The sequence below is a fragment of the Heloderma suspectum genome, chromosome 1 (assembly GCF_057233095.1).
Source record: "Heloderma suspectum isolate Gila_16-S chromosome 1, 16-S_ref, whole genome shotgun sequence".
Lineage (NCBI taxonomy): Eukaryota > Metazoa > Chordata > Lepidosauria > Squamata > Helodermatidae > Heloderma > Heloderma suspectum.
The window spans coordinates 113088852-113102737 of record NC_139458.1 but is presented as its reverse complement, the minus strand read 5'-3'; the positions used below and the strand labels follow the sequence as shown (position 1 = coordinate 113102737).

The 13886-nt window shown below is 42.6% G+C and overlaps 1 protein-coding gene across 1 annotated transcript in view; it reads right to left on the bottom strand.

Moving 5' to 3' along the window:
- Nucleotides 1-13886, bottom strand: part of GALNT18 (polypeptide N-acetylgalactosaminyltransferase 18) — a 463511-nt gene that overhangs the window by 284004 nt on the left and 165621 nt on the right. The window lies entirely within an intron of this gene.

Here is a 13886-nt window from a genome sequence, read left to right as displayed (position 1 = left end):
ACTGATTTTTTGAAATACTGTTAAAGCTATACAGTTGTCTTAAAGGTACCATTTGAAAAACCTTTGCAACAAAAACACAACTCATAGAACACAGAAGTAGGAAAATCAATTCTGAATTCATGGCACATTTTTTCATGAACTCCTCATTCAAATTCGATAAGTACTTCTTAATGTTGATAGCCTGATATTAAACATGTTTACCCAGAAGTAAATCCTACTGATTTAAATTAGATTTATTCCATAGCAAGTGTGCTTATGTTGTCATCTAATTACTTAACCAAAACAGCATGAGACTACCGAGTAAACACCAAGGAACACAATGGAATTTGCTTCTGAGTAAATATGAACAGGATTGCTCGAAAATTACTTTGATTTCTGAGAAGGCAGATTTTAAGTCAACCCCTGAGTATGATAATTTCACAATACCTTTTGCATGTTTTACATAAATATCTGACGTAAATTGGTTCCTAGAAGTAGTAAGTAACATCTACAGGGTGAGCAAATCTTCATCTGCTAGGACTTTTGCACACATAAGACCCAGTTTAGATATTTATATTCATCAATTCATTAGGCATCTCTTGAGGACTTGCTGCTGAATTTCTGACATGGCTCCAGTGGGGGAAAACATTGTTTCTGAGGTGATATGAGAAAAAGGTATGTATTGCCATATCTGTAATACCCTATTTGCACATGGAAGTCACCAGTCACCACCATTTAATGCCAGAGCAATCCTGAGTTGGGGGAATGTCCATGGTGGAGGAGCCACCATTTTCTAAACCCTGTAGCCAGGGCAAGGGTCCCTTTTTCCCCTCAGCAATGTTTTATTTTTAATTTCCCCTTCCATCAGTATCAATGGGAGGGAAAATAATGATGCCAGCTCCTCTCTGAGCTGGCATCATTATGAGACCCATGTCCAGAGAACGAAGGAACTTTAGTTCCTGTCATGGGCCCACTGGTATGGGCTGGGGGGCTCTGAGGTAAAAGTGCCACCCTGCTGACAGGGCTCCACTCCACTTCTGCCACATCCAATGACCCGTCAGCTGGCCTTCCACAGGGGTTTAGATTGCTCTGACAGCCATCGAGCGATCAACATGCTTGTGTAAACCAGATGACCTTAGAATGAGAAAGGAGACAAACTGAAAAACCAGAGGAGGCATCCAGCTGTACTCTGCAAAACTAAAGATGGTTAATGCAAGTTGTAAAATACCTCTTCTGTGAGTTTGATTCTGCAATCTGTGCTTCTTTTTTTACAGTGTCCATAAAGGAAGTCATGAGCCAGCATGGTGTAGTGGCTAGAGAGCTGGACTGGGAGTCGGGAGATCCGGGTTCTAGTCCCCACTCGGCCATGGAAGCTCACTGGGTGACTCTGGGCCAGTCACATACTCTCAGCCCAACCTACCTCACAGGGTTGTTGTTGTGAGGATAAAATGGAGGAGGAGGAGGATTATGTACGCCACCTTGAGTTCCTTGGAGGAAAAAAGGCGGGATATAAATGTAATAAATAAATAAATAAAAATAAATAAACCTGAATATCAATCAGGTTTGAGAGGGTGCCGATGCATCACCTTTTAAATTAGAATACCTTGTCTGATGCAATTATTGCTTGGATTAGTTTTACTCCTTAGTGCTTCTGTACAATTAAGATAACCAACAAAATATTAGCAGGGAATAATATGCAAGTTTACTATTTCCCATGCACAATTAAGGGCACAATCCTATGCATGTTCAGACAGAAAAAAATCCTACTGCTCCCAGCATACTTGGCTGGGGAATTCTGGGATTTGTAGGTCTTTTTTCAGTCTAAACATACATAGGATTACATCCTTAATCACACTTCCAAGACTTTTACCTAAGAATAAATTCTGTGTCTGAGATAACATATTTGTTATTGAACAGCCAGCCTGCAAACTGGTGAAACAATTGAAACTTAAGATAGCTCTTAAATAAACAAAAACAAGATCAATAGAAGCAGGCATCTCCTTTTCTATATGAAGTTACAAACACCCCTGCAGAGTAAATCTCTTTCTACTACACTGATTACCTCCTCCTACAGATATTCACAGAAGTGAAGGCCCACAGGGGGGCGTGAGTTATGTAGCCACAATAGCATTCTTTAAGTGGCTAGTGAGTTAAGTCCTCTCATTCTGCCTGTCAGCTGCAATTCCATTATAAAAGGTTACCATGAAATATTAGTTGTGTAGAATAGCACCACTGAAGTTGGCAGCATAAACATATTGAGTGTACCGCCTATGTAGGGTGGCCGCTTACAAATCGCGCCAAGAGGACAAAAGAGGATACAGATTTGCATCAAACTGTATGTGCTAATGTATAAGTGCAGAACCAAATTTAGAAATATTTATTATAATTTAATAGAATGGAAATAAATTTCAAAACAGTGGGACGACCATGACTGGGTGACATGTGTGTATACCTACTCCATCAGCTGTCCAGGTGCTACTTGTTGATGGGCAACTTTAAGGCCTCTACTCTCCTTCATGGAATCATAGAACAGTAGGGTTGGAAGGGGCCTACAAGGCCATCGAGTGCTCAGTGCAGGAATCCAAGTCAGAGCATCCCTGAGAGGTGGCTGTCCAGCCTCAACTTGAACGCCTCCAGTGTGGGAGAGCCCACCACCTCCCTAGGTAATTGGCTCCATTGTCGTATTGCTCTAACAGTCAGGACGTTTTCCTAATGTTCCGCCGGAATCTGGCTTCCTGTGACTTGAGCCCATTATTCTGTGTGCTGAACTCTGGGATGATCAAGAAGAGCCTGGCCTTTCTCTCTGTGACAACCAGGGGCATCGTTAGGAAGGGGCCACCTGGGCATGGGCCACAGATCTTTTGAGCTGGGCCCCGGATCTTTTGAGCTGTCCTAATTGCCTCTTTTTTTTTTTACATTTTCCCATTGACTTGCATTGGAAAACAAAAATGGCCATACCTTTTTTAGTTTGTATAATAAATACATGAGATTTGGAGGCTTTGTAGCCCCCATGGAGCTGATTTAACCTGCCCAATTTCAGACAGTTAAGTCCAGTGGCATTTGTGCTAGTCACAGGTAAACATGGCTATTTTCAAGAAAATCTGTCAAAGCAAAGACCTATATATATTTTTGTGCTTCCACATACATGCATGGAATTTGGGGACCCGCCAGCCCCCATAGAGATGACTGAGCCTGCCAAATTTCAGACAGTTAGGCCTAGTGGCTTTTGTGCTAGCAAAGGGTAAAATTTGCTTTTTCCAAGAAAATGTGTCAAAGCAAAGAGCTATAATTTATTTGTTCTTCCACATAAATGTATGGAATTTGGAAACCTGGCAGTCCCCCGGGAGTTGATGGAACCTGCCAAATTTCAGACAGGTCCAGTGGCTTTTGCACTAGCCATGTATAAATTTTCCTTTTCTCAAAGTCTAAAACAAAAAGTAAAAACTGTCAAGTCGCGCAGGGGATTAGAGATCATAATCAGAAGGAGTTTACGGTGACCATTAGGAGGTCACTTTCCCTAATCTCTGGTGTGTGTGGGGGGGGTTGAGGTGCAAAAAATCTCTCCGTACTTTTCTTTTCTGCTCATGCATGCCCACTGTGAGCTTGCCTGCAATGAAATTTTGAAGAGGGAGAAGGAAGGGGAGAAAGAGCTCCATGTGAAATACTTGTATTTCACACAGCATCTGATTTTACTGCCCCAAACTGGAACCTTTGGCTTCTGCAGAATATTAGTAGCTTCATTACAGCAAAGGATCCAATCAGTCTCCACAAACTTCTTTCTCCCCCTCCACTTTAATTTCTCCTAAATAGCTGTACGACTCAAATAATCCCAAAGGGAGGGTTAGGACTATATCGTGTCATGATCGAGAAACTGCTGAGGCTTTTAAATAGGTTCTACAGTTTTTTTAAAAAAAAACTAGAAAAAGCCCTCAGCCACCTCACCTCATAAAGTTCATTTAAGTACGTGCAATCCACAAACCCTCCACAGCCTCCTAAATTCCTCTGAAGTACTACCTCTCTGAAAGGAGCCAATTGGCTTAGGGAATTCTCTCTACCACCCACCCCTGCGCACACTTCCAGTCACCATTCTTCTTTTCTTCTTCCCTCACTTATCCTATCCTGTCCTTTCTTTCTCTTCTTTATTCTACCCAGGGGATATCTTGGGGAATTCTTAAAGAGAATTCTCTTCCATGGGCAAGAGAAGTTCTGAACTGTATTTGACTTTATACAAACAGACAAGAGGGTCGTTTTTTCTCCTTCTCCTCACTCAAGTCTTTGAGAAAAGTGGGTTCTCATGGTTGCAGAGAAACAAATCTGGGGCTGTTTTGTTTGTCAGTTGCCATTATCCAGCAATGGGAAGGGCTGTAGCTCAGTGGTGGAGCACATGCTTGGCATGCAGAAGGTCCCAGGTTCAATCCCCAGCATCTCCAGGTAGGTCCTAGGAAAGGATCCTGCCTGAAACTCTGGAGAGCCGCTGCTGCCAGTCAGCGTCAACAGTACTGGGCTAGATGGACCCAGGGTCTGACTCAGTACAAGGCAGCTTCCTGTGTTCTTCTGAACAGAAAGCTTTAATAAATATAGGAGTTTTTGGTTTGTTTTTTAAGTGGAGGGCAGATAAATGCTGCTCATTTATACAAGCCTACGTACGCCTACTCAGAAGCCCCATTATGTTTAATGAAGCTTACCCTCAGGAAAGTGTGCATAGGATTCCAACACAAGTTACTTTTGCAGGGAGCTTTACACCTTGATGTTCTGCATGTTTACTCAGAAATAACTCCCTGAGTTGTGAGCATGGTACTGCAGGCTTAATGCAGTGCCTACCCAATTGTGTCTAATGAACTGACTACCCTTTCAGCTCAGTCCTATGCATGTTTTGTCATGTGTGGGTTTGGGGTTTTTTTGGATGAACTCTAGCTTCAGTGGTGAGGGAAGGCACTTGTTACATGCTCAGAGATTCTCCATAACTTAGCCCTAGTTTTGAAAACAGACTCATTGGCTGAATCCAGGTGACGTCTTGGCACAAATGAAGTTATGGGGAGGAAGATACGATGAGAGCTTGTGCATAACAAGGAGGAGGTAGAGAGCAGTTGCACGAAATATCTGTTTTTATGAAGAGTTGCTGGAAGACGGTAGGATGAGGAGGGATGGTTGCATGGAGGGGAATAGAATTGGTAGGGGGAGAATGTAAGTGTGCAGTGGTGAAAGAAAAACATTCTGCACATGCTCAGAGACATGCTCTATTTAAGAACATAAGAAGAGCCGTGCTGCATCAGACCAAGGTCCATCTAGTCCAGCATTCTGTTCACACAGTGGCCAACCAGATGCCCATTGGAAACCCACAAGCAGGACATGAGTGCAATAGCACCTTCCCACCCATGTTCCCCTGCTGCTAACATTGGTGAAATGTAAAGAAATTCTAGTCATTCTAAATTAGAATGCATGTATATCCTTCAGAAACTTTGCAGGTTTCTTGCCTGGGGGACACCTCTAATGACCTGTGCATTTTCTACAAATTTACCCAAAAACTATTGGGGAAGGGGGGAAGGGAAGGGAAGGGAAGGGAAGGGAAGGGAAGGGAAGGGAAGGGAAGGGAAGGGAAGGGAAGGGAAATCACTTCCTCCCCCAAACTGGAGAACTCCCCTTCCACATGAACTGCTGCACCTATCCTTCTGAAACTTTGCTGGTTTCTTACTTAGGGACAACTGTTGGCTGTCTGTAATTTTCAGAACAATGGTCCACAAGGAACATAGGGAGATAAGTATGTCTTCTTTTGGAGACCTCAAAATGTCAAGGCCACCCGTGCACAAAAACCCTTGTGGCTAGCATTCTGAAATCTGGCAGACATGATCTCCTCTGATGGGGCAATGAATCCTGACATTTTTATCCAATTCTTCCAAGGAATTAAAACATTATTGGCAGTTCCCTTTAAAAGAAAATCAAAATATAAACCCTGCACCTATTTTTCTGACATTGGGCAGGTGTAATCCTCTTCTAGGGGGCTACTATTCCTGAAATTATCCAGTTCTGACCAAGATAAAAAAGTTACAGGTTTTTTTTCTAATTTCCCATGGTAGTCAACAGGAAGCATAAAGACTCATTTTTCCAAACCTTGACTCAGGTTTGGTGCTGAGCTGAAGTTGTCCGACTACAAATTGTCCAGAGCAGAAGTGGCATGTTTTCCAAAATGCTGAATCAGGGTCTGAGCTGAAGTGGGGTGGGGGGGTGAGTGCACACTTCGTATTTATACACGTATTATGTATGTAATCGATACACACACGCAAGCACACTGCATGCACACACACACCACACACACATATATTAGACGTGCACTTAGACTCGTATATATGTGTGTGTGTGTGTGTGTGTTTGTGTGTGTGTATGCAAATTTGTGTTATGGGCCTGTGCCCCAAATCTTTTAAGACCCTAACAACGCCCCTGGTGACAACCTTTCAAGTATTTGAAGAGTGCTATCATATCTCCTGTCAGTCTTCTCTTCTCAAGGCTAAACATGCCTAGTTCTTTCAGTCTCTCCCCATAGGGCTTTGTTTCCAGTCTCCTCCTCTGAACCCTCTCCAGCTTGTCTGCATCCTTCTTAAAGTGTGGTGCCCAGAACTGGACACAGTACTCCAGATGAGGCCTAACCAGTGCTGAGTAGAGGGGAACTGGTACTTCATGTGATTTGGAAGCTAATGCAGCCCAAAAGATCATTTGCCTTTTTTGAAGCCACATCACATTGTTGGCTCATATTCAGCTTGTGATCTACAATAATTCCAAGATCCTTCTCACTTGTAGTATTGCTGAGCCAAGTATCCCCCATCTTGTAACTGTGCATTTGGGTTCTTATGGTTCTTCATCTTCAAACCAGACCTTCAAATCAAGGACTTCAAACAGAGGACTGTCCTCTGAGAGGTGTTCAAATAGAGGACACATGGCCACCCTAATATAAAACATTCTGACCCCCACTGGCATACCTGACGTTCACCGTCCTTGTATGCAACATCACTGTGCAATGCCCTTTTTGCTTTATTTATTTATTTGCTAAATTTCTAGACCAGTCAATAGCCAAAGCTCAAGGGCTGCTGCTGTATATCACAGCTGAGTAGACCAAACCGCTACGTTCGTGCAGCGTCATTGCTTGGCTAGCGAAGCGTTCCACTGCTAAGTTTCCACTGTTGCAGCTGTCGCTGTACTCTATCTGAACACTAATTTAATAGTTCGGCAGCAGCATACAGTATTGGGCCCCAATAAGAACATATTAATAATATGTTTAATAATAATATTTATTAATAATAATATATAATAATAATATATGTTTAATTAATAATATTAATAATATATCAACAATAAGAGCCAGTGTGGTGTAGTGGCAGGAGTGTTGGACTAGGAGCCGGGAGATCCGGGTTATAGCCCCACTCGGCCATGGAAGCTCACTGGGTGACTTTGGGCCAGTCACAGACTCTCAGCCCAACCCACCTCACAGGGTTGTTGTGATGATAAAATGGAGAGGAGGAGGATAATGTAAGCCGCCTTGGGTTCCTTGCAAGAGGAAAAAAGGCGGGGTATAAATGCAATAAATAAATGACATCTCTTGCTCTGCAGTGCAATCCTATGCATGTTTACTCAGAAGTACGCCCATCTGAATGCAGTACTCCCAGGGAAGGGTGCGTAAGACTTCAGCCTTAATCAGTTAACCCAGTTATAGCTGGGAATGATGGGAGTTGTAGCCCAGCACATCTGGAAGGCATGAGGTCGGGGAGGGCTGAGTTAATCTTTGTTCAGGAAAAGGGTTCATGCAACTGTGGCTTTTGCAGATATAACAGTCTCTATAGAACAGACAACACAGCTTCAAAACTATTCTCCTCCTTCCCCCAGTTCTTCCTTGTGTATATTATTCAGAAAATGCTACGGAAATGCTAATCACATGGATACTAAAATGAGTAGATTCCTCCCTTCATCCCCAGTTTTGTCTAATGCCCCTTTGCATTTCTGGCTCCATCAGAATTGCCATTTGGGTTTTTTAAAATGATCATTGTCAAACCTGCTTTATTCCCACTGGTCCTAATTACCCATAAACATGGTCCTTTCAGGATTTATAATAAGAAAATTTGGTGTCAAACACTACTGAAAAAACTAACTGTTTTATACCCATTCCGAATCAAGTCAAAACCTTTGAGATTTGGTCCCCTTCACCCAGTGATCTCTCCTTTCGCCCCATATTATCATGGCACATACATGGAATCTCTGATTTTTTTTTAAAGTTTAACCAAAATCTGAACTGCTTCTTCTTCTGCCTTAATGGATGGGTATAGTGAATACAGTTGTTCTCTTACTCCTTCCTGGCATCCCTTTAAATGCTGAAAAAAAAACTGTTTTCATGTTAGTACAGTACCTTTATTAGGCCAACCAACAGATCACCAAAATTGTGCAAGCTTTCAAGATCTCCAGATCTCTTCATCGGGCAAGATATTACAAAAAGCAGGTGGGAGAGAGATGTTGGGGCAGGGAGAGAAAAGCTGACAGTGTCTTCATGATCACAATCTTGAGATGGAATGGGGGAGGAAGGGTCTGCAGACATTCAAATAAGGCTCCAGAAGGTGATATGATGGTTTCAGGTTTCACCTGGAACTGCTGGAGCTGCCCACAGAGCTCATGGGAAGAAGAAGCACAGATACGATTAATCTCCCATTTTTGAAAATACGAAATCCAACCATTACTCAGAAATGCCTTCATCTTGGGCAATGCACACAGGCTCCTAAAGGGCATCTCTACACCAGCTTAAAATCCTGCATTTAAAACAGGGCTTTCAGCTTCCGTTTTAAATGCAGGATCACGACGACTCCCTTTTTCACGTGCTTCCTTTTCCCCCACCCCTTTCCCCTCCTTCTCCCTGTATCTGAGTCTTCCATTATCTTTCATTGATCTCACTCCTCTTCTTGCCGCTTTAACTCTTTTCACAGAGGAAACTGAAGCAGAACACAACAGGGTAATTTGATAGCTCATTATCTGTGATCTATTTAAAAACGGAACAAAAACGGCATTTAGTGCAGGAGATGCTTTCAATGATCACAGCATCATGTAAAGAGCCTGCGAACTTCCATGAAGGAGCAATCTCAACTGCAGGATAAAAGCTCAGTGTGAAGGAGCCCTAAGTTAGCCCACTTCTCTATACGTACTGCTGTTTTTCTAACTTCCACATTCATAAAGGTGCTTTCTCCCTCACATTCCATTTGTCACCTGCTATTTGACCAAACAGTAACAATATTGGCCCGGTTCACATGTCCATAGTTTGGCACTATGACAACAAGCAACAGCAAGCCTTTGGCTTGTGTGTGCCACTCCCCCTACACCCCAGCTACACAACTACTAGGAGACTGGAAGCTTCCACTTCCATTTAGATTAACCACAGTTTAGTGTTATGTGAGAGACCAACCTGTGGTTAATCTTAACTATGGTTTAAAGTTGGCTTGTTTCAACTAGCCATAGTTAAGATTAAGCACAATTTGCCAGGTTTAGTTGATGTGGCAAGCTGTGGTTAATCTAAAACAGAAGCAAAATCTTCTGAACTCCCCCTTGCAACCATACTAGAAGAGGAGAGGGCTGTGCGTGACACTGAGGCTCGCCTGGCTCTTTCTCATACCAGTCCATGTCAAGCATTTTAAAGATGTTAGTAAAACGCATTCCACCTTCCAGTACTACAGGTGTATCTCCAAAACATTTTGGCATGTGTTGTGGAAAAATCCAAATGTAAAATCCCTACCCATAGTAAAAATATAATAATACTTTTATATAGATGACAGTTTGTCTCCATAATGGTTTTCAAAAGCTGGATGGGCTACCTGCTGTTCTGTGAAGGTTATTTTTGAGATTTGTTTAATACCAAATGTATTCTACTCTCCTGAATGTCTTGTATTCTAACAATTACAATGCTTTTGGCATGCAGCTTTCAAAAGTCAGCAAGGCTTATTAATATTCCCTCAACTGTCCCAAGATTTGCTGTACAAGAGACAGTACAGAATAAAAGGCAGTTGCAACATATTGGGACACTGTGTTGAGGATCCTGTATTGATGATTTGGTGCTTTTAAACCATGTTCAAAATTCACGGCTACTTCTGGAGGAGAGAAAAAAAGTTCATATATTACCACCTATTCAGGTTTCTTCTGCTCAGTCTCACTAAATAGTGAAAGCATTGTGCAACCAAATGGCAAAGAGGGGAGGTTGGCACAAAGAGGAGACAGGAGAAATTTACTGGAAACTGTCCAAGAAAACAATCTTCTTGTCTGGTAGCTGCGCTGACAAAACTTTAAAAGCGAATACTTGTTCGCACAGTGTGACACTTCAAGTCCACTAAAGGGAGGGGATCTCTCTCAGTCAGAGACCGTGGAGCAATTTGAAGGTTAACCCCCCACAATTTTCCACCAATGGAAGCTTAATAATCAAATTAGGCATTAATAATAGGCTTCTGACATTATGACAGCTGTTCTTCAAACAAAAATCAAAGAAAGGTTGTAGAATGGGAATCCACTAAGAAATCACTATTTCTAAGGATTTAACATAGGATTGTGGGTTGGTCTCACTCTTCAACAACTAATTCCTGCTTGCCAGTTTGGCACCAACACATAATGTACTTGGGCAAATGTTGGGGCCCTGGAGCCACACAAGCCAGCACCAGGCCTCTGAGCTCCTCAGCTCCCCTTTCATTGTAATTATTTTTGCCCTGATGCTGACAGGAGCATTAAGCCCAAGCAGCTGTATTCCAGGCGCAGATGCTATTTTAATTTCCTCACACTGCATGTGGAGAAATTGAAATGGCAGCCATGTTGATAAGTCCAACCATGTGGACCTGGCACCCCTAACAGCACCAGTGCCGTACAGCCGGTGCTGCCACACTACGCACCAGGACACCTCAGCAGCAGCACCAAAAGGATCACCAAACTCACATGATTGGAGTTACTGGCGTGGCAGCTATGTTAGTTGCCCCACAATGTAATGGCCTGTGCATTTAAAATAGCTGCTACACCAGCAAGTCCAGTAAATCAGATAGGCTCAAGCGCCATGGCATATTTTGTCCCCTTCTACTGAGAATTGTCTCTAATGCAAAGTGGTTTGAAAAATTTAGCCAAACTAGTATGTTTGAGATATTTTTCATTTCTTGTGGCCAAAATATATACTCTGGCTCAACAGGAACAGAGAGGGAGGCACTAATATTCACAGTGAGAACAACTGGCCTTGGTAAGAAGCTAAAAAGAAAAAAGAGGAATTGAGATGATATGGATGACAGAAAAGGTAGGAAGAGGATGAGAAAAAAAAAGAGGGTTTAGGGAATGCAGGTTGGGGGTAGAACAAGCAAGATTGGGCAAGTAACAGATACCATCAAAGTAGCTGCAAAGATAGGAACAAGGAACACTGTCAAACTTGTGTGGCAAGCAAGAGATGCTTGTTATTCAGCCAGTTTAGCACAGAACCTCACGATTGTTCCATGTGGTGGCTGACACAGATAAAAAGCAAATAAGGACACAGTATGTAGTGTGTAGACTCATGATATGTTTCCCTGTTGAAATACATGGGTTGCTTTTAAACAAGCATGGCACCATCCCATCTCCGTGTCACCTTCAAACATTAAATGGCCTTTGACTATCATGACTCCCAGCCCTCGGACCTCCCAACATGCAGCACAGGATTCTGATAAGGAAGAAGCACAGGCTACTTCTTCAGGGGTAGGACAGACAATGTGTTATTCAGGGCCCTCCTGTCATCCTCTGGCTCAGGGGATGAGTTCCCGGCAGAACCTCCATCTCTCTAACCATGGAGAAATCTCAGGCTACAAAACAAGGCAAGGGCCCCCTAGGGATCCAATCAGCTCTTCAGAGGTGGTGGAGCTGACCACACTACAGGTCTTGTGAACCTACATAAGGATTCAGTTGGTTTTAGCTCCTTGCTGAGACAACATCCTCCTACTGTTGTTGTAGGAGAGGGATCCAGACAGTACCACCCACTTGGACCTATCCAAGGTCCTTTGTTCTGACTGTCATCAGATGCTACCAGCTTCCCTTACAATCCTCAGGGGACCACAGAACAGGACACTAAGATGGCCCACAGGGTATTCTTCTGCAGAAACATAGAGAAGCATTCTCAAACACTCTGTAGGATGGGAAAGCAGCGTTGTACCCGTTCACCCTACCCATAGATAAGCCTGATTGAACCTCCAGACACAACTGTCTTGCATCAACATGTTGGACATAACATTCAAATATAGGGAGAATCCAATACACGTAGGCCCAATTCATGCAATCCCTCTTGCTCAATATCAAGGGACACAAAATCAAAGGTCCCATGGATGAAGTTTATACACACTGAACTCTATATTCATAGAGACTCAGTTGACACATTATTATGAAACATCCAGCCCTTTCTCCAAGAAGCTCAGGATAGTACACATGGTCCTCAACTTTTTATCCTTTAGGGTAGGTAGATCAGGCTGAGGAACAGTGACTGTTTCAAAGTCACCATGAAAGCTTTTGTCCCGCAGTCAAGTCACTACACCACACTGTTCATTTCATCAAAGCAGGAATGTAATGCGAATCCAGGAGGTCAGATGACTGTAATCCCATTCCCCCACTGTGTATAGATTCTACACATTTTGAGGTATGTATACATAAGGGTTCTGCTCTCCAAATGCCTGCATGCAAATTTTTTTTAGCTAAGAAAGCAGCTTCATAGGACATACTTTAAAAAGCAATTTTATGTATGCATGCCACAGAATTCGATATCAATCTAGGATACATCCTTCTCAAACTATTAAATCACCTCTACATCAAACCTGGAATGGGGAGAGTAAATACTCATTAAAATTGCTTCAGAAAGAGAAATAGATTCATGTTTGAGTGGCAAAATGCATGCAACACTGGAAGAACTATTGTAGCCTAGGGCTGCCACTGAACTGATTAATAATTAGCATTTGGCTCTGGCACTGATAAGGCAGCGTAAGCAGGAGAACTGAGAACTTTTAAATAAATGATGGCTTTAATAAGCCACAGGAAGGAGGCTGGGGTGAGGTGGGGCATTTCCCCCTCTCTCCTTTTAGCATTTAAGCTGAAAAACTAAGCTGAACCTTAAAAAAAAAAAAAAAAAAAAGCAAAGTAGACTGGGATTTTTAACAAACATTACTCCCAGTCAGTGGAAGCTAGGATGGTGGTCATCAAGTTATCCTCACTACTTGGTGAAACATTAAACCAGATTATCAGCTTGCCAAATGGTTACATGCAAACTGTGATCAGTCACCACAGTGGTCAGTGGTTAAGCCTTCCATATTCAACATCAGAGGGGAAAGAACCTCAGTATCCATGTAAAACCAAAAATACTGCAGAACTTGTCCAAATGATAGTATCTCTAGAATTTAATGCATATGTTCTGTCCAATAGACTATACTAGAACTCATAACACATTTGTAACCTACAGTACCTATTCACCTGAGACTCAGTTTGGGCACTTTCATACAGCATGATACAAGCAGACACAGTGAGTGGCAGCTCTGAAAAAGGCAAATTCCATGCTATGGATTATTAGGAAAGGGATCGAAAATAAACTCCCAGTATTGGAATTTCTTTATACAAATCTATGGTGTGCACATGCTTGGAAACTTGAGGTTCTGGTCATCACACCCCAAAAAGATGTTGTAGAGATGGAAAAGAGGCAGAAAAGGGCAACCAAAATGCTGGAGAAACTCTCCTATGAAAAGGGGTTACAGTGGCTGGGTTCACACAACCTGCTAACCCACCACACTCAGTTGAGTGTGGGTTGTTGAACTGTGGGTTAGCATGTTGTCCAGACCCGGAACATTTTCTGCAGGATGGCTTCTTAACCATGCAGTGTGGCTTATTTTTCTCGAACAAGCCTCCTTGAGAATCCA